The sequence below is a fragment of the Mchenga conophoros genome, linkage group LG7, assembly GCF_057382185.1.
Source record: "Mchenga conophoros isolate Kocher_MC1m ecotype Shallow Benthic linkage group LG7, M_conophoros_male_GT1.1, whole genome shotgun sequence".
NCBI classification, from domain to species: domain Eukaryota; kingdom Metazoa; phylum Chordata; class Actinopteri; order Cichliformes; family Cichlidae; genus Mchenga; species Mchenga conophoros.
In genome coordinates, this window is record NC_140532.1 from 10,420,426 (window position 1) to 10,441,546 (window position 21,121).

Here is a 21,121-nt window from a genome sequence, read left to right on the forward strand (position 1 = left end):
GCGGGTGTGAAAAACGTTGTAAACAAAGAATGCTTTCAGAAATATAATTGATTGTTTATTGGCCCCAAATGTATTCTGCAGCAGGACAATGACCCCAAACATACAGCCAAAGTGATTAAGAACTATCTTCAGCGTAAAGAAGAACAAGAAGCACTGGAAGTGATGGTATGGCCCCATCAGAGCCCTGATCACAACATCAACAAGTGTTTCTGGGATTACATGAAGAGACAGAAGGATGCGAGGAAGCCTACATCCCCATAAGATCTGTGGTTATTTCTACCATCCAAGTTCCTTTAAAAACTGTGTGCAAGTGTACCTAGAGGAATTGATTATGTTTTGGGTGGTCACACCAAATACTGATTTGATTTAGATTTCTCCTTTATTCACCCACTGCATTTTGTTGATTGATGAAAACAAATGAATAACACTTCAATTTTTGAAAGCATTCTTTGTTAACAAACTTTTGCTCAGTACTGTATGCATTTCATCACTTGATCTGTTGTCTCTTTGTTCCTTTAGAATGACTCACAGAAGCATTTTTATGACTGATGTTCCTATCAGTGGGATGTGATCAGTGATTGTTGAGTTGTGAACAGTATTTTTTAGCAAGATCATGGTTTATCATTACACAGTCCTACAGTCCTTTTGATCATTTTTTCCTCCCTGACTTCCACATGATGCAGACTGTTGAACCATTACATCACAATTAATATGCCTGCTAGAGGGCTTTATCACTTGAAAGCACAGTTATCCCAATCTAACTGATGTTTGTACTTTAAAGCAGTGCACATTTAAGTGTATTCTGGACTGTAAATCAACAATGTAGTAAATCCCCTTTAAATTTATGTTGTCATTTATTTATTTATCATATGATCTAAAGCAATTTTATGTAGTAACATTTAATTGCCCTGTTATAATGTGCTCACAGTGACGAAGTTTAACAATTACTGCTGTTTAATAAAAGCATTGTGACTTACGTAGAAGGAAATCATTTTATCTTTTGAGCTTAATATGTAGATTATAGCAAAACCCCAAAGCATTTCTTGGCAATTTCCTTTGTTTACACTTTTCAGAAACAAACCCGGAGACAACTCACAGTGGGCCAATTTTTCAAGAGCCCCTTCATCGCTTGTTTAAAGTTGGAGTTAAACTGTGTGATTAAATATTATTTAGTCTCAGTGAAACTATTTCAATGAAAGAGTGCTTAACAAATCTATCAGACCACCATCCAATGGAAGGTTTATGGCACAGCTGTCCTAAATTAACGGTGGTGGTAATTACCCAAATCTTGTTTTATGTTTCTATCATGGTAAATCCACCAGTATGTGCAAGCCCTTTAAACGCAGTGAAATGCATATTGATTAATTTTTGACTTATATAAAACATCCAACAGCTGTTAACGATCAAACATTTGTGCAGGTTGCACGGTCAGCTGTCATTTCATTTTGTGGGTAAAAGCAAACACAGGGCTAACTAAGCCTTAGCTACTTGTATGAAGAGTGACAGAAAACCAAAGAAGAGACAATGCTTTCTGTCCGGTGTTAATGGAGTTGCTTTTTTAAACTTGAACTTTATAGTGATATAACTTTTGAACCATTTAAACCTGGTTGAGAAGTAGCAGATGCGTTAAATTCACCCCTTTTACCCTCACCTCCATGTGGTAACAGTCAGCTACACTTAATGAGAGGTACTCTGTTGTATTGTGCCCACAGAAAGCAGTGCTGTGTGCATGGTTCTGACTTTGAAACAGCTGACCATGTGAGAGGAAAAATTTAGACCAAATGCCAGGAGACAAAGTGTTTTCAGTTCATGCTGGCCCAAATAGAACGGAGAATCAGCATGTTGTGAATCCTAGAGAGTGCATTTAGAACTTTGCAGGCGCTGGGACATTAATAATGGTGTTTTCTTTATTTGATTCTGATTTTTAATCGTTACTTTGTGTTACTGCATGCAAATATACAAGTGGTCCTGCTGAAATAAGTGGTCCAAGTGTCCCTGTCTTAGTTTTCCTCTTTGCTCTTCTGAAGACAGGCAGCTGTGAGCAATCTCTAGCTCTCTATAACACATGAGGCTCTGCTCTCTGCTTGTGCATGTACATGCGTGTCTGTGTGTGCGAGTGTACGAAGCACATGGATTTTTTGTGTTAGAGTATTTGGGCATGCTATTTGGACCAACTTGAGCCACTGTCAGCACTCTTAACAAGTCCCCAGCATGCAACATGACAGTAAATAAGCTTCCTTGCCTTTCAGCCACTCACTTAAAGGCACTTGAACTTAGCTTTTAATTAGAGACTTAAAAGACCACTGTTAACACACACAAACATGGGGTATACTGCCCAGAGGACTGGAAAATTTACACAACATATAGTCTTTTGCAGTTTTAATTCCTTTAACAATCTGAAAAATACCCAATGGGGGATGGGTCATGGGAACGGACTTACAGATTTGGGTATGTGTCTGTGGAAGGGAGAGTTTAATGTACATGCTCAACAAAGTTTATAGTGTGCAGTAGAAAGATTACTAAAATAGCAAATACGTAAGACACTGTACTTTTGGAAGGTTACTAAGTAAATAATCTCCACAAACAGCTGCATGTGATTATGGAGAATCGGCTCTGGTGTCCATTTGCAATTTACAGTACTTGAAGAATACTTTGAATCCTTTTGACCAATCAAATTTGAGCAAGCTTTGGTTGCATACAGGTAAAGTGTTCATATATAATGCAAAATAGACAAGAACTGAGCTTCCATTGATCTTTTTTTAATTTATCTGCAAACATAAGCAATGAGCAGCTAGGGGAACACAAAGTCTTGGCCCTCAGTACTGTGATAGTTTCCCTTTATAAACAACAGACTCAAGAACAATATGTTAATTATCAGAATGCATAGACTTCATAAAAGCCTCCGGTTTATTACTGAACACTGAACTCTTCACAATTCCATTAACTGGCCGGGCATCATAAATCATGCACACACAGTGTTGCTCTCCTGGTTACCATGATGATGTTATGTACACACTCAGAAACGCACCAGGTTTTGTTATGATATCATACAGCACGTCTTCTGCCCCCCAGGCTAAATTTTCAGGCTCAGTTTCCATCACCCCAACAACACCAACAAACTGTAAATGAGACTTTTTTTATTGCCATGACAAAAGATGTGATCACCGAACTCCTTTCCCCGACAGCGTGACATTAGCAACGACAAGACAATAGACCTTCCCTGCATAACTACCAACAAGTGTCCCATCTCTTACCAAACACTGACATATCACATCTCCTCTAATAATGCTGGAAGAATGCCGTTGAAACAAACAAAAGGGTGTACACTTACAATTATTAATCCAGATCGATGTTTCCTCCGAGTCCATGGTATTTGAAAGAGTGTGTGTGAAAACCTTTGCCTTCAGGGTGTGTGAATGAGAGCGCATGTGGATGAGTGTGCAATGAGTCTAGCTTTGTGTTGGGGATTGGAGTAACAGAAGATGAGTTTAGACGAGCAGTAATATCAGCCCTTTCTACATTACTATTGCTTACCATTAGTATTTCTAATTCTCTGGGGTTTTTTAAAGGTAAATTGCACTTGTATTTGTGTATCTTTCTTCAATAGTTACAGGCGATATTGAAAAACAAGCATACTAATGTGTAAAACTGTTATGTGTCACAAAAGCACCTGGGAGGAGAAGAGTGGTGACGTCAGCCAGTCTCAAAGGAGAAGAGGGCTGATACTGGGCATGCCCGCCTGCTACCTTGGGCATGTACTCCCAGGTTCCTTGGGGAACCTGGGAGTACAAAGTATTTAGCAAGAGTAAGAGATTGGGAAGCAGGTGAATGAAGAGTGTAGACTGGGAACTATATTGTACAGGCAAATGCCTCCCAAAGGAAAAAGAATGTGATAGGATATAAACAACGTACCACTGAGATTGAACCAATAAAAAAAGACTCATCAGTAAATCATTCATGGAGTATGTCTGACTGACTGTGAGTTCCAGATGCCACAGACATATAAAAGGCTGCAGTATGTACAGCTTGTGGTTCCCAAATGACAAAGATTTACAACTTTCCAAAGTGCTGTACACAGTAGAACAGCCTGCCTGGTAACCATTCAGAATATACCAACAGAGCAGCAAATATTTCCTTCCCAACTGTCCAACTCATGACTTCATGTGACCTGTTTCTTGTAAGTGCTCATTCAGAAAACACTCACACATAAAAGAATATCAACGGCTATTAAGCAGAGTTGTGTCATGACATCAAATTAGCGTAGTTCTCTGTCAGAGATCATTAATGTTATGCCCACTGGGCCTAGACTGCAATCCGTTGAGCTTACCAGCTTGCACACACACACACACACACATACACACACACAGAAATAGAACCACATAAAGTCATGGTGTTGCATGTGGTTTTCATCACCATCCACTGTCACCACCATGCGGCAATGGAACAGCCACATCTCCTGCACCTACAAAGCAAGCAATTTTAAAATAGCTCACATCCCAGAAAGGCCACCTCTGAGGCAGCATTTCCTACACTTAATTTATTTGCACATATTAGTCTCATAAAGTAAAAACAGATGGATGACACCGCGTGAAAATTCTGTCAACCCACATGTAATCTTATATGTTTAGATTTATTTAATTCTGTCTGTTTGCATTATTAAATTAATATCAGAAGATGCAAAAACTATGATACAGGATGTCACAACTATGGTGAGTCGTATGTGTTAGTACAGTACTCCTATTGTATTATTACAAATAGATGTGAGAGAGGAGTATAGATTCATTTTGGAATACAATAAAATTTCAATTCAAGCTTTTGACCCAACCCATCTTTGTGAGCTCTGACAAGTTCATAAACCCCGTAAGACCCCTTGAGAGCATGTTAGTATTGTGAACTTAGGATACTGTTTAGCCAATGATAAGTAAAGAAACCACACCACAAGCTTTAAATTCCACAAAGACAGAAAAAGAGCTGTTTTCATCATGTCTCAATAGTGGAACTAAGGTAACTGTTTTTATATACAGTACTGTGGAAAATCTTGAGCCAGCCCTCATTTCTCTTTATTTTTTAAGAAAATTTTAAATAAGTACAGTGATTTATTGAAACATAAGTTAACATGGCCACCTTTGTTCTTTAACACAGTCAGAACTCTTTTGGACAAGCTTTTAATTTCTTCAGGTAGCCTTCGCAAATAGTTACCTAGGATGTAGAATAATAAAAAGCTTTCTTTATTGGCTGGTTTCTGTTGTATTCTCTGTCAAGAAGATCCAACTCTGCTTCAATAATATTGAGGCCAGGGCTTTGGGTGTGCCTTACTTTTTGTTTGTCTATTCATGCATTAGTGTGTTTGCAATTGTGGCGTAGAAAGACACTAGTGCACGTCACTTTCCAGATAATAATGCGTGGTTGATATTATCTGACCATACTTTTCTGCATTTATAATTCCATAGGTTTTCTTTTCATCTCCAACACAACTGGCTGAAATAAAGCCTCAAATCATGACAAAACCTCCACCATTTTTACAGATGGCTGCGGACACTCACCGTCTTACCTCTCTTTGTGTTCATCACTCCATAATATCTGTTGCTACTGATCACTGTTTCAACTCCTTAAGAATGGTTTCTTCCATTGAGACTATTTCTGATAAGCGTTCAAAAAACAAGCCTCTCTGGTCCTATCTTTTCTTGATTTTTTTTTTCCATTTCTTAAGGACATGACTCTCAGATACTGTTCAGCAAAATACTATTTTATGCCTGTCAAACTGTGTTAACTTTGGCATTGTTCATAGAATCAACTAGAGAAATGGGGACATAATTATGTGTTTTTCCAACAGGTTTTTGCAACTGCTAGTCACAGGTATACAATTTAAAACTGGCTCTAATCTATATTGTCTGTTATGTATAAACACAACATGCTGGAATGATTCATAGTTCAATGTGAAGTATCTTAACAAACACAAGGTATAATGAATTGACTGGAAATGAATAAAAAGGTGATTAATGTAAAAAGAAAGAGCTTAAAAGACGTTCAGAAAGTCTGGAGAATTATCATTCAAGACCACTTTACAAAGATTACAAGAAAGTCTGGTTCCTTTACAGAAAAATATCAAGAGTGGGTCAAAGCTTTTGCCAGGTATTATGCATGTCTCTTGCAGCACATTTGAAGAAAAAAAAAACACATCAAAAATAATGAGTCTAAAGCTATGTTTTTATTTAGTACTATGCAGTCATTTCTGCTTAAGTTGTCTCCAACAATGTATACATGCATGCAGTCATTTGGGGTTGGTATTATTGCTGTCTAGTAGTGTGAGTATTTATTTCTAAAATCAGGTCATTACTAAGACCACAGCAACCAATGCAGACTTGGCATAAGGTGTGTGAGTAACTGTTAAAATTTTTTACCATTGTTATTATGTTTTTACCACATGAATGATTTCACAACATGATAAACAACTCAATTATGCCCCTAAAATAAATGGATGGAATTATTGATCAAATGGCTGCAAAAGTGACTCAATTCTTACAAAATCATTTTCAGTTAAATGTGTGTCTATGTAGAGTGGGTAGAAGCTGAAATGGGTGTCTGTCCTGGTCCCTGTCCCAGGCTGCGCTCACCAGGGTCATGAAGTTATCCAGTGTCACCACAGGACTATTGGATGGCTGTCAGCGCGCTAAATTAAAAACCACAAGCACGCAGCATTTAATTCTGGTGTTTTTACCCCTAATGGAGTGGGACTGCTTGCCGCCATGGTGCTGGGAGATGTGTGTGTGTGTCTATACATGGATGAATGTGTGTGTTCTTGATTACCTGTACAAAGCCCCTCTGTACTAACTGTTTTACTGTCTTTCCTGCCTTTCTTCATAATGTAGCAGAGCGAGAAAGAATGATCCAATCTAGCACTACATAAAAACCACAGATGAATCCTTTATCGCCTGTGACCCATTTTTTTTCAGCAATGTCTAATTTAAATCAAATTACTCCAAATGGCAGGATAATTTAAGCTCACCAAAAAGTCACGAGTCTAATGAAAATCAAGGAACAAATAGCCAAGAGACAGTACAAAGTCTTTAGAGATAATTGTATGTCTGCACAGATTAGCATAGTGTTGGTGCACTTGGTAAACAACAGCTACTCAAGGCTCCAGTGTGATTTGTGGCTTAACAACAGAAGAGCAGTAGACCCCGTTAGAATGTTTACAAGCTTAAAATTAAACTTAATCGCCTAAATTGGACACTGTTGAGTAATTAAAGTTATAAGTAGAACTTCTGTGAAATCAGCAGTTTTGATTGAATGAATAGAGTTTTGGTGTGAGGATGTTAATGTGAACTTTTAAATACTCCACATGCACGGACCATAGCAGACCTTTGACTAGTAATAAAGCATATTTGTGTTCAGCCATTTCGGATATGTGACATTTCTCCGACCTCCATTGTAAAAGAGCACCGCACAATCAAGATTCTGCAGATGGCCTTTAACTACCTTGGTAATGGAAAAGTGAAGAGAGAAATGAATGCGACTGGACATTAAAAAGGGGGATAAAATTGTGATGACATAACTTCTAACCTTTCTGTGTGGAGTTGGCATGTTCTCCCTGTGCCCGTGTAGGTTTTCTCCAGGTACTCCGTAGTTTGAAACTGCAGCTTCAATAGGATATAAGCTCCATTTGGGGATCCACAGGAGGATGCATGAGATAAATGATAAACTATTATTTTGTATGTAACCCAAAAAGCTGCTTTAAAGGTTTGACTTTGTACGTTTTTGGGGGATGTTATCTACTTTTATCCTTTTCCCTACAGTGTCAAATTGTATCTTATGGAATAGTTTTTGGAGAAGTGACAACGTTTGAAAATGTCTTTTACATCCCATCTTTATGTTCAGCATCAACAAAATACTAAGGACTAATTGCTTGCAGCACTGAAACTGCACAGCACACAAATATAATAATCCTGGATGAATTGAGACAAAATTCCTTTCCTCTACTTGGAAATTTGAGACCATGACAAACTGATTATTATCTTACAGTTAATCTCTGACGAATTGCTGCATAAAGTATTTCCTCCAAGAACGTTTACACAGACATTAGCAAAAGCCTGGTCAAGCTTCAGTATATCAAATAGTCAAGATAGTGTTTATAATCTCAAGTCAAACCGTTAAAAACTAAATAAAATAGAAAAAACTCTCCAAGTATGCCAGGGAAAACTTTTAATAAAGGCTTGGGACAGCTTACCTGTCCCAAGCCCAAAAATCTATGATTGGGATAAAATACACCTTTTACAATGTGAAGTATAAGTTAAAATTCAAACTTCCCTCTGCAAGAGTCTTCTGTGAAATTCCTTAATTACCACAGTTATTGGGCATCATGTCTAAGGACACCCACTGAACTCTGTCAGATGTAGCTGCATGTTGAAAGCCATCTCTGACATGGTACCTTGTGTGTGCAGTCATGCAAAGAGCTGGTGTTTCCATACAGATTTTCATCTTGTCAACAATTAGTCTGGATTTTCCTTGAGGCATTCATTTATTCCCATATGGAAAATAAATAGACAAAACTTATAAAAGACTTGCATAAAATGTGGCCTACTTCATATAGTGAATCAAATAAGGCTTATATGAAGTGGACACTTTCATATATTGTTTTAGTAAGTATTCAAAACATACAAGTTTCATTTATATAATTTTTCTAGGGATCTTATATCTGTTTTCACTCTTGTATGCTTTTCATAAAAGTTTCACATAAGACAGATACAAACTTTATAAGATTTATATATATCTTTTCCATATGGGTTAGACCATATGTTTTTATGGTATTTGCTTTACTGGGAATTTTCTCATCAGTTTTACTTATTAAGAATAGTTTCAATTAAATTCAGTTAAATTCAATTTAATTCTATTCAGTCTTATTTATATAGTACCACTTCACAACTGTCGCTTCAAAGCACTTTATAATGCAGGATACAGACCCTAAAATTTTAAACAAAACAATAGAAGAAAAAGAAAAGTTGTTGTTTATTTCAGTTTAAATGCTGTCTGTGAGATGTAAAATATGTTATTTGACATTGTAAATCCCTCTCAGGTTTTTAGAGTGCATCCTCCCATTGTGTTTACGCAGACATATCAGAGCTCTGGTCAAGCTTCAGCATATCAAATTGCTGGGATAGAGACAGGGTACCTTATGTAGTTCATTAGAGTGGAACCATCTGTAGGGCATTAGAGCTTCAGTATGCACTTCTTGTCCTCAGCTGTATATAAATACACACTGTTCTCTCTAATCTGGCCTGCTCAGCCTAACTGTTTATTTTTTTAACCTGAGACGGAAATGTTTGGTAACTGAATCTGCAGTGGACTTGTGGACTTTTTAGACTGTAGGTGACTAGAAACTGAGGAGCTTAGGTGTGTCCAATACTGATAGCAATTGCAGTTTCCTTTAAAAAAGCCATTTTGGCCTTGAGCAGGTGTTTTGGACAATAAGCTGCTTTAAAAGCACAAGAAGCTTGTTTGGTTCAATTACCAGTAAGTCGTGGATTTTTTTAAATCCAGTCTAAGTGGCATTCATAAATGTTAATCTTATACATTGCATGGAGTTTTTGAATAATCTGAGAAACTCTAAGTGACACGTTTTTTCTAACTGTGTACACCAACAGTGTATGTGAAGCTGAGCAATTGAGATGTCATTGAGCTGACTATAGACTTAGAGTTTTAAAATGGTCTTGGTTTAATTACTGTAACTCTTAGATTTACATACTAAGTCCTAATTGTAATCAGTGTCGTGGTTGTTGTATAAAAAATGCAGTGCATTACTTAATTAATTGCCAGAGAAAGTAATTACGTTCTCGTTACTCCATAAAATGACCCGAAACACGCTGTCACATAATTACCAGTTAACAATATAAACCTTAGGCTAGGCAATAAGGACACACATATAATCTTTCTTTTAGTTTTTAGTAGGAACATAAAGCTGACAACACAAAAAAAGAAAAAGAATAAACAACAAAACAGCCCCAAAACACTTTGAGGTGATCACAACATTGTCTGAAAAGGTGGAAACAGAGAATTGTCTGCTCATCAGAGAATTGTTACCTGTCGAAGTTCTGCTGGGCTGGGGTCAGCGTGCGCTCAGCTTTTTGATTTGTAATGATGTTTGCTGTTTTGTTAAGTTTATTTAATATGGGTTATTGTGTTGTTTTCTGTTTCAGTTGAAAAATATTACTGCTTCTGTCCTTTGTCCTCTATAATTATGTGTGCATAATTATCAAACTATTATTATTAATCGCTCAGTGAATTTTAGTTAAAGCTTCCTTCAGTCTTTCCTCCTAATCTAGCCTACTTGTTCCAATGCCTGAGACCACTAGTCGCCGGGCTGGTACAAAGTGTCAACATCTTGTCAGCTTTGTTACAGACTAACACCTCTCTTAATTCCAAGTTGGCTGTGAGCTCAAATGGTTCACAGTCAGAATAAACTGTCATCTCCTCTGTTCCTAAATTTAAATTAAATAAAAATTCATCCATGTTCTGATTCCAGACAGCTACTTGGTTCTCTTGGGCTTCAGCCAGTCCACCATAGAAGAAGCAGTAATATTGGTTGGATCCAACAGATCCAACAAATCAAAGTCAAAGTCACACAATACCTAATCACAAGCACTGCTGCATGTCAACAACACTGAGGTCAATAAATAAATAAATAAATACATTAGAATAACAAGAAGAAATGTCTAAAAATTAACAAACACAGAAATATTAATCTAAGTGAGCTCTGTCTGTTTGTTCTACACTGAGGTATAAGGTAACGGCAACCTGAGAGGAACTTCCTGAACTCAGGTGACAAAACTTGTTCGGCATGAATAATAATGGTTTTTTTGGCTTTTTTATCACTCGATTTTCCCAGAATGAACATAAATCTTTATCTATTCATACACATAAATCCCTGTGCTTTAGTTTGGTACCATGTTAGTGCAGTAGTTAGCACTGTTGCTTCACAGCACAAAAGAGTTCAGCTCCACCATCTGGCTGGGACCTTACTTATTCCTATTTATTCTATTTATCCCCTTCGTATATTTTATTTATATATGTCTCTGTATTTATATGTGTGTGTGTGTGTGTGTGTGTGTGTGTGTGTGTGTGTGTGTGTGTGTGTGTGTGTGTGTGTGTGTGTGCGTGCATGCGTGCGTGCGTGCGTGCGTGTGTGTGTATATATAATATTCTGTAACTGTAACTTCTGTCGGTGCTGTGCTTTTGGAAACCGAATTTCCCAGAGGAACCCACCGAGGGATTAATAAAGTTTTATCTTATCTTATCTTACTGTGTGGCTTTTCCATGTTCTCCCCTGTGTTTGTGTGGGTTCTCTCTGGGTACTCAGGCTTCCTCCCAAAGTCATACAATTAATGAGTTTAGGTGAACTGATGATTCTAAATTGCCCACAGGTGTGCTTGTGAATGCTTGTCTGTCTCTGTGTGTTAGCCCCGTGATAGACTGGTGACCTGTCCATTGATAGCTGGGATAGGACTGGAAGATAATAGATGGGTTCTTTTTTATTTATGTGTGAGTAACTTTCACTACTGTTACTTTTTGTCCTCACTACTGCGTATACTGTATTTGGATCCTCACGAAACAAAATATTTTCACAGTGGTATAAAATAATTTTTTCCTTTAAGTAATGAATGTTTTGTCCAACAAAAAAAGAACAGTGGAAGAGCAGAAAAGAAGCCATGTCATCTATTCGTCCACTCTAGTTTCGCCACTCCCTCAGGGCATTTTGTCACAGGTGGTTACCGTTTGTGTCTGACAAGGGGGTGATTTATACTCAAAGCAGGAGTGCCACATGGTAGCCATGGTAGGACCAAAGAAACCCCCAAAACAACCTTGTGAACCACACAGTAAAAGCGAGAGGATAAAAAAGTGAGGGTTATTAATAAAATTGAAAATTAAGAGTGAAATATTATAAACATTTTGCGGGGCTTGGGGGCAGTTGGAGCTTAAGTGGGAGTGAGAGGGCACATAAATTTACATATTAGCAATTACTGCCTTTTTATCCACTTAATATTAAAGACATGTTTATGTAATGTTTTATTGCAGCTTAAGCATTTACTACCTGACAGGACCTTTTAACAAAATGAGAACCATAGGTCTTCCCACTACAATCAAAGCATGCTGGAATTAATTTCTCTTTAGTTTTACTACACAAGTTTTACAAATTTTATAGTAAAAGCATCACATCTTCAATAATAAAAGTAAACAGATTTCTTTGGTATTAACACCAGGACTGTAACTGATAAAATGTTGCAACATGTTTATAAAAAAATGCTTGCACACAAACACACAGACTGATTATAAGTCATGCAGGACAGCTGGTCATCTGTCTAGCCTAAGAGCAAATGAGTAGTTAGCCATTTCAGGACAATGGCCACAGTGTCCATTTGGCTCTGACCCCTCACACACTCCAGGGCAGCATGGAGAAAACATTCACAGCACTGCGGGAGGCCTCAACCAAATGCACACAATACTGGCCCCTGTGACACTGTCCATGCATCCTGTTGCTGTCAGTGCTCTTTCATCTCTCACTCTCTCTGTTTCGTGCTTTCTCTCACTCTTTCCGTGAATTTAGACTCATTTCAGCTACTAATATTTAAAAGTCAAATCACTGAAAACCTTTCTAACCTTAATTGCTCAATTTCATTGAATGAAAATGATCAATTTAACAGTTAATCAGGGGAAAAAAACTATCAGCTAAATAGGATATAAATAATTATATAAATTTGAATATCAGCAATAATGGCAGTGAGTTAAATGATGTGTTTTTTCCTTTCTTAAACTACATAATGCACTGCTTTGCCAAACCACTAACCAGAAACAATGGACATCAGAGATGTGAAACTAGAAAGAGGAAAAAGAAAAGCAGAGCCAAAGACATGGGTGTGAAAACAGGTCATATAAGCTGTTGCGTTTGTGTAGGACCAACGAAGCAGGGTGGGGTGAACAAAAACTATATATAACTACAGTGAGGGTACTTTGGTGTGGCTGCTCATCTCTTCACCCTATAACTGACTCCAGCTCTATAAACTAAAGAGGTACTATAGTACAACCACAACTTCCTCTTACCTTTTATTAGAGTCAAAGTTATACAGAGACTGAAAGCTGTGCTGGCTTTACAGAACCATTCATAAATTCATACTTAATCTCAAATAAACAGGTTTCCCACAAGTAATTTTAAAAGCAAATGATTTTTATTCACTTCACTAAAGAGTTTAGAGACAGCTTGTTCCAGTACTTTGTTAAGAAGTAGTGAAATAATCACAACCACATCCTAGTTTATAAATAGCAACACTTTTTAAACATTGGAGCATGTTGTGTTTGTTGTAATGGACCCATTAAATGGTCCATGTTTTTGCAAAGGTAAAGCAAATTTTTGTTTGTTTCCCAAGCCTGCAATAGAAAGCTAACCTGTGCAGCTGTCACTGTGACAGCTGGGATGGGCTACAGCCTCACTGGAAAAGGTGATGAAAATGGATGAATGTTTCTTTCCAGCTTGCCAGAATGGAAGATAATATAAGAGAAGCTAGGGCAGCACTTCAATCTGGGGTCCTGCTGGTGATTAATGTGTGTGAATGTGAACCTGAACTTGATGGCTCACCTTTGAACACTGGAGGCCACATGCAGACACTAGTGAAAAACGCACAGAGTGGGAGAAATAAATAGCTCAAGTGTGAGGGTGGTGAGTGTGTACATGGGTTGTATCTGTAGTGGGATAGCACTTTTACAGAATTTCAGACCATGCTAATAGAAAATTAGTTTGCTACTATTCATGGCAAGATCATGTAGTTTCATATTCAGCAAAAATCTTTTTTTTCATGCACTGATGAATGTGTGCAAAGGTCTGGGGCAACTTACGTCATAACTCTAACCTGAGTCCCTCCTTGTATTTGAATCCATGTCAAATTCTTTATTCCCCATTTCACACAACATCATAAAAATTCTTTATTCCTACCTACCCTCATCCTGCCAACTTTCCCCTTGTCCTTACTTCATTTCCTATGTCCCTGGGCTTCTGTACTTCTTTTTCCCCTCAAGCACCATCACTTCTTCCCCTCCTCCCTCCCACAGGCTGCACAGTAAAACAGGAGCATGCAGGCTCATGGGAGGCCATTAACCACCAGAAATGCTGTCTTACAGCTCTGCTGCAGTGCAAACGACTGCAGATTCCTTTACACATCCATGAGCCCAATGTGGTAGACCAGCACATAATGTAGCCATACTTCAAATGACTTCTGGCCCTGCATATTCAGAATCAGAATCAGAATCATATTGAATACCTACTGAGCTGTGGTCACAAATGTTTGCAGGTGTGTAAAATAGAGCGCCCCAGTTAACTTCCTTGTAGTATTTCCATTATAGTTTCCATGAGTGTAAGTGACTTTGAGGAAAAGAGGATTGCTTGGCCACAGTCTTTGTTAGGACAACAATGATGAAATTAAATAAAATCTTTGTCCTCCTAGCTCTTCCACTGTCACGCACACAGACACAATCCATAAGGCTGAAGCTGGCTCCCAATTTTGCATGTGGTCTGTAAGACAATACCATCATTATGAAGTGGTACATGCCTAATTAACCTTTAACCTTAATAGGCAATGTATTTTGGGGGAGGCTCAGCTGTTGCTGATCTCAAAATGTGTACATACACATACTGTAGACACACACAGGTTAAACCTTAAAGGAAAAACATGAGGCATTTTCAGACAGTCACATAAAATAGCTTAAAGAATATATATATGAAACATCTAGTTATGAAGCTGTCAGTGAGAGGCTCGATTAACATTAGTGGAAAATAAGAGGTAATAGCATCACGTTTGGGTTTCCTGCAGCACATGCAGAGCTGCTACCTCCACTTTTTAAATGGAGAGTTTGCAGGAACAGCAAATGTATACGAGCACAAGTACAGGCCTTTTTTTCTTTATGAAAGAATCCAGATTCCATTTCTTTGACCTTGCGCCTTTACGTTACCCTAAAAGCTACCTTTTAAAATGAGCTATAAGCTGTTTTTTTTTTACAATGTTAAAAGAATAGAAATACAAGCAATTATATATTTAAGCTCTTAGTGTAAAACAGCAGAGAAATATGATCTAGCTTGTAGCTAGTAAATATATGATTGCATTCCTAATTGAAATGGGAAACACATGGTACAAAATATATTGCTTTACAATAAATTGAAGTTATGTCCTGTTCTTACTACTTAATGTAAAATAGAGCTACTGTTGATTTATGCAGATGCTATTGACAATACCATAAAAATCCCACTGAGGTATCAGCTTTCTGCAAGATGAAAAATATAAGATGAATACTGCTTTCTCTTCATTGCATCAGATGTGAGGCCGTCACCAGTTATATTTCAAGTACAGACAGCCTGCTTAGTTAACATGATCAGCATAACACTTAGTTAATTTAAGTTTTCAATAGGAACATAAGTTTGTACTTTATGTCTTTCTTCAAATTGGCTTCACAGGTAAAGATATTATTATTATTATTAAAGAAGTGTCTTAAGACACCTTTGTGAGTCAGTGCATGAATGTCTGTGTGTAATGTAACAGAGCCCCGCTTAACTGCTCCCCAGAGACAGGCTTGAAACTGAAGCTAAGAATAGCCCTGGCTGCATTACCTCTTGTAAAGGGGGAGATAAGGGTGAGTTGGAAGGAGAGGAAAGAGTCAAGGGGGCAAGTGACACTGTGCCGCATGGGAGATGACAAGTAGACACGGGAGCCTTAGTCCATTGCAGGACAGCTCTTTTACCTGGCACAGATAGTATATACACATGACCTAACCAGTGACCCTTCCAACCTCTCAGAGACAAGAATGGATGCATATGCGCACAAACACATGCAAACACACACATTTTGAAGGTTTTTGGGCACCTTACATGTCAGACATGCTTAACTTTTGTTTTTTGGAAATTAAATTTAAATTTTTAGCATTTTATTGCTTGAGTAACAGGAAGTGGTGTTTAAGATGCCCAATACCGTTAGGTTTGATGGCATGGCGAGTAGCAGGTAGGTGGAGATACATGAAGGAATATAGTGGCCAGACGTTAAGGAATAAGTTCTTCATTTTAGAATTGTAATGATCCAGTATTATTAGCATTTTTTAAAAGACAGATGAAAGCTGCATTACTACTTGATCACTGCTGTAATTCCAACATGTGCTTCTATAACAGACCAACAAGGATCTTTTTGCTCGTTCTTCATTTGTTTTTGTTTTTCATTTTTTACAAGTGTCTGGGTTTGAGGATAGATGGATGGGCACACAGACACACACAGAGGAACGACAAAAACAACATATCTCTGGGTGCCATACAGTGTGATCTGTACTACTCACATGTCACACTGACACATATGCACTCACAGTCTTCTCAGATGTCAGGTGAGAGGTTGTGACCCTGCACTAACAGCTCTGTTTCCTTTACCACTGAATATGAGAACCTCCTCCAGGATCTCTGAATGGTTCAAAAAAGGAAACGCTGCACTGAGTGACCTGTCAAAATAGGTACACGGCAGCACGCCAAGGAATAAATGCATATGTGTACAGTTTTGTGTGTCTGTGTTGACATTAAGAAAATGGAGACATGAATAGCTATATTCATCCTGGCAAAACAGCTACTCCAGGCGATGGTGCTACAGCAGTATTGGTAGTGATGTCTGATAATCACCTGTCATTTGAGATAATTGGGTAATTGGGGTAATGGACTTCACTGTGGTCCACTCTGAGCTCATCATTTCAAACAGGTATGGAAGGTTATATTTATACCATCTACACTAGCTGCCTAGGCATACAAAAGGATGAGCCAGAGGTAATTAGTGCCTGCCTCTGTTTTCATTTTACAGACCAGAGAATGACCACTGAGACAGATAGAAGAAAAGGATTTGAGAGAAAAGGAGAAAAAATAAAGAATGAGCTAAAAACAATAAGCAGAATAAGAGCTAAATAACATAAATAAATAAATAAAGCAACCGAAATGCTTTGCCAGGTGTTTAATTGGGACTCGGGGTTATTTAGTGTATGACACAGGGAAAGACAGAATGCATTACCATAGCAGTCTAACATTATGGTCCCGCTGCTATTACAGATTTAATGACACGCTGTGTGGTAGCCAACTACATTTAACCCTCTCATCTGCATAATAGTGCTGCCCTTACAACACTCACAGCGGAGTAATACCTCATTGTAATTAATCTCCCTCCCTTTATCTCTCCCTTGCACCCATTCATGTACACACACTCACACATTTACGCACAAGAGAAATTGACCATTAGCACACATTTTGCAAAAACGAAAGCACTATAAAGTTTATTCTGCAAATTTGTCCATGTAAAATATTATCAAGCTAAACAAATGTATCCCTCTGACATTACATACCACGGGTTATTACGTGGGCTATTAAAATCATGGCCATGTGGGAATTTACTCTATTATTTGTAACTAAAGGTGACAAAGCATGTATAGTTGTTGGGTTGGATGCAGAAAAAATGTATTATAGGAAAATATTTTATTTGCAATCTCAACATTGGTGATGTAAATGAGGCAAGCAGCCCAGGTGAATGAACTTTGAGTCCATAGTCTTTGAAACTTTCTATCATTGCCTAGATAGGTGTCAGGCACAAGTGACAGCAAAGCCAGTAACCAGTGAGCAGCAGTTAAAAACTGGAAAGACTGAATGAATCGTATAAAACGACACTTTTCGCCGAGAATGCTTTGCCATTTATCAAATTTATTGAGACTTTTATTTCTTCTCTTTCTCTTAATAACACTCAGCCACGCACACATGCATACATACTTATATACTGTAGGGAGCAGGAATCTGAACCACCATAAAATTCATAGCAGGTTGAATGTGACCTCCATTTCTTGCGTGAAATACATTCTCTGCTTATTCCTTCACATATTTCAACTTTAAGCATGGCCAAAAGAACCATAAAAAGGCAGTGAGTGCAGTCATCTATCATTTGCAGAAGGCTACCGAACATTGTCTGTTCTGATGATAGCAGTGCCCTTCATGCTTGCCAAAACTGGTGCCTTGGTACCTCCTTATTATGCAGACACTGGATGTGATTGTAAGCATTTGGTGTTCAGATAAGGGTTAAGGTGGGCATTTGCTGATCCTACGGACGATTTTGGATGTAAATCCTTTAACTAAATAAATAGGCAACTTTATGCTTTTCAATATATATAGATATTTGCAAATTTGTTTAGCACATGCAGAAATATTAATCCATCAGGCATTTGTGTGTTTTGTGTTGGTTGGCCCTCATGTTGGAATGCAGGAATGTGCCTGCCATGAAGCAACATGACAACCGACATGCACATGGATTTCAGAAAGACATCAAAGACTGAGCCATATGGGTAGGGTTACCAAAACCACAGGAAGTAAGACGGCAGGAAGGAAGCCGAAATGAAAGAAAGCACATAAATATATATATAAAAAACACAATTCATTTTACAGTCTAATATAAATAATAACCATAATAGACTACCATGTGCCTGGTGATGATTAAGGAAAGTAATTAGTTTGCAATGAATGTAGAATGAGCTCATTAAGACAAATGCAGGGAGACTGAGGCTTATCACAGTCAAAGACACACTGGCAGCTTCTCCTTTATGAAAGCACTGAATCATCCGTCTTACAAATCTGTTTAAAAAACCAGGAAGCTGTGTGGCAACCTGCTGTGATCACCAGGCCATGACAGCAGTGTTTTGAATGATGAAGTAATGCATGGGTTGAAGAGCAATGGATGTCATTTTTCATTTACATATCTACACAAAAGGCCTGCAAACTGGACCATTTCTCCTTTGATTGCTGTTATTTTCTGAGCCATCTGAATGAATGGCAGGTCACCGAGAAAAGGAATTTCCCTCAGTATCAGCATGGCCCACAATTTATCTGTACAAGTAAAGCTGATTAATACTGAGAATGCCAATATTCACTTCTTACACTCTACTACAGTGCCGTACCAGCACCAAGCGTTGTTGGCAATTGTAAAGAAAAAAGTGTCACATCAAATATATGTCGATTTAATATTGCACTCTGCGTGCAGTAACGTTACTGCAATATACCTACTGAGATTGTGTGATTTTTGTTATTATTAAGCATGTGGTCTCTCATTTTATTGCTTTTTCTGGAAGTGAACTTTCCCCAGCTTTGGTCTTATGTAATCTTGTTGTGAATTTGGCTCGGCACCTGGCAGCTTAAATCAAATTCCCCTTGGTCTCAATAAAACAGTTCTGCTTGGAACTTATCCACTGTGAGACAGAAAGGAACATTGTGCGTGCTATTGCAAAAGAACAACTGATACTGCGAAAAGGCCAGTGTGCCAGTGGAAACCAAGGTAAGCATGCAGAAGTTCTTGCATAAATGTTTTGAGTTTAAGTAAACAGACTCTCCAAATTCATTCAATAGAGACATGAAAATCAAGGCGTGAGTACTCTTGATTGTGCTTAGCAGTACCAAGTGGAAATCCACAGCCCTACAGCTGTTATGGTGACAAACATTTTATTTAAGCTTTTGATCTCCCATCACTGGCAGCTCAACACCATTCACACCTCTGGAAAATACTTAGATCATTCCATGCATGCACATACACGCATACCTTGTTTGCTAATGTGTTAAAAAGGGCAATGATACTTTTCCACTGCAAAGGTCCTTACTCTTCCTACTCTTCCACTAAAATTTGGGCTCTGCAATTTTTTTTCTTTAGCTCAATGTAATTTGTAGGTCAGTGCAGGTGGAAATTGTAATAATTAAACATAACATATAGTACAGCAAACATCAAGATCAGTGAGTATAATGCATTTAGAACTATAACGATATCGATGGATGTTTATTTTTTCTTAAATTAATGACAATAAATTTTAAATAAATCAGTGTAAGTGTAACAAAAAAGAATAAACAATAAAAATAACAATTAAGCACATGTAATATATGAAATTAAGTCCAAATAGCTGTAAAGCACTGATATACTCAAACAATTCAAACCATGTTTAAGGTGTGCACAGGTCTGTGATCAGGTTTGGTGATTTTTCACATAAAAGCTGAACCAGCTTAAGCACATATCAACTGTGTATGACTCAAAATCAATCACAGAGAAAATGCAAAAATAAAACTTAATTTTTAAAAAACAAATAACAAAACAATTAAGAAGCAGTTTTGCACACACTTAGCTCTGTCACTGAGTAAGCAAGACAAGCTTCAACGTGATTTTTTTTAACCAGTTGTCACTAGTTATTCTGCTTAACAAGTCCAACAAATGTCTTACCATAGAGTAGATCGAAGTCAGAGTCAAAGAGGAGCATTGCAAGGTGTTTGGTGTCAGCTGTCAAATCCTTGGTGGCATAATGTCATGTGCTTTGACTGATAAAGGAGGAGATGCCATTACATGCCACCAGGCAGAAGAGGTATGCTACAGTAATTCCCTCAAAGTATCCACTTTTCTCTTTCACCTCTCCCTTGCTCTGCTGTCTCCTCTCCCTTTCCTCACATTAACACCTGATAGCTGTGACCACTTATCAGGTATCCTACCCAGTCTCTAAAGTCAAAATGTTTAAAAGCTCTCATGGTTTTCTTATGTACTCTTTTCTTCCCTTCTTTTTAGGGGGTCCCAGCGTTATTTTTCAAGATTTTTACAACTGTCAGACAAAAACATCAAAATTACCTTTACTTCTGTGTCTGTATGTGTGTGGGGGACAAACTGACACTCATGGCTTAACCGCTTAACCGCTCTATGCTGGCTGGCATTTTGTCCATGACTCCTAACCCTGTCTAACAGTAATGTAATAGAGACATATCAAACATACTTCTGTAGATTAAATGAAATATAAACTGGCTGAAAAGAAATGAGAGTAGACATCTGCGCATCCTTTTCTTACAGTCAATATCTATTACATCAGGAAAATATTTTCCAAATGAATTCAGGGCAGGTCATGTGGCTTGACAGCAAAACAAGGATAAAGTAAAGATATGTGACCAATTGGAAAACCAGATTAAAAGGCTAAAGGTCAATGAGGTGTGGCATCAAACTGCACTGAGTCATATCGATTTCATGGATATGTACACTGTGGCCCCTGGGATCTGTGGATGCCAGCAGCAATA

The 21,121-nt window shown here is 37.9% G+C and overlaps 1 protein-coding gene across 1 annotated transcript in view; it reads right to left on the minus strand.

Moving 5' to 3' along the window:
- Positions 1 to 20,411, minus strand: part of sema3ab (sema domain, immunoglobulin domain (Ig), short basic domain, secreted, (semaphorin) 3Ab) — a 56,085-nt gene extending 35,674 nt beyond the window's left edge. Inside the window, exon 1 of the mRNA XM_085282011.1 lies at positions 20,289 to 20,411. The gene's annotated coding sequence lies outside the window, so the exon portion shown is untranslated. The remainder of the gene's footprint in view (positions 1 to 20,288) is intronic.
- Positions 20,412 to 21,121: the final 710 nt, after the last annotated feature.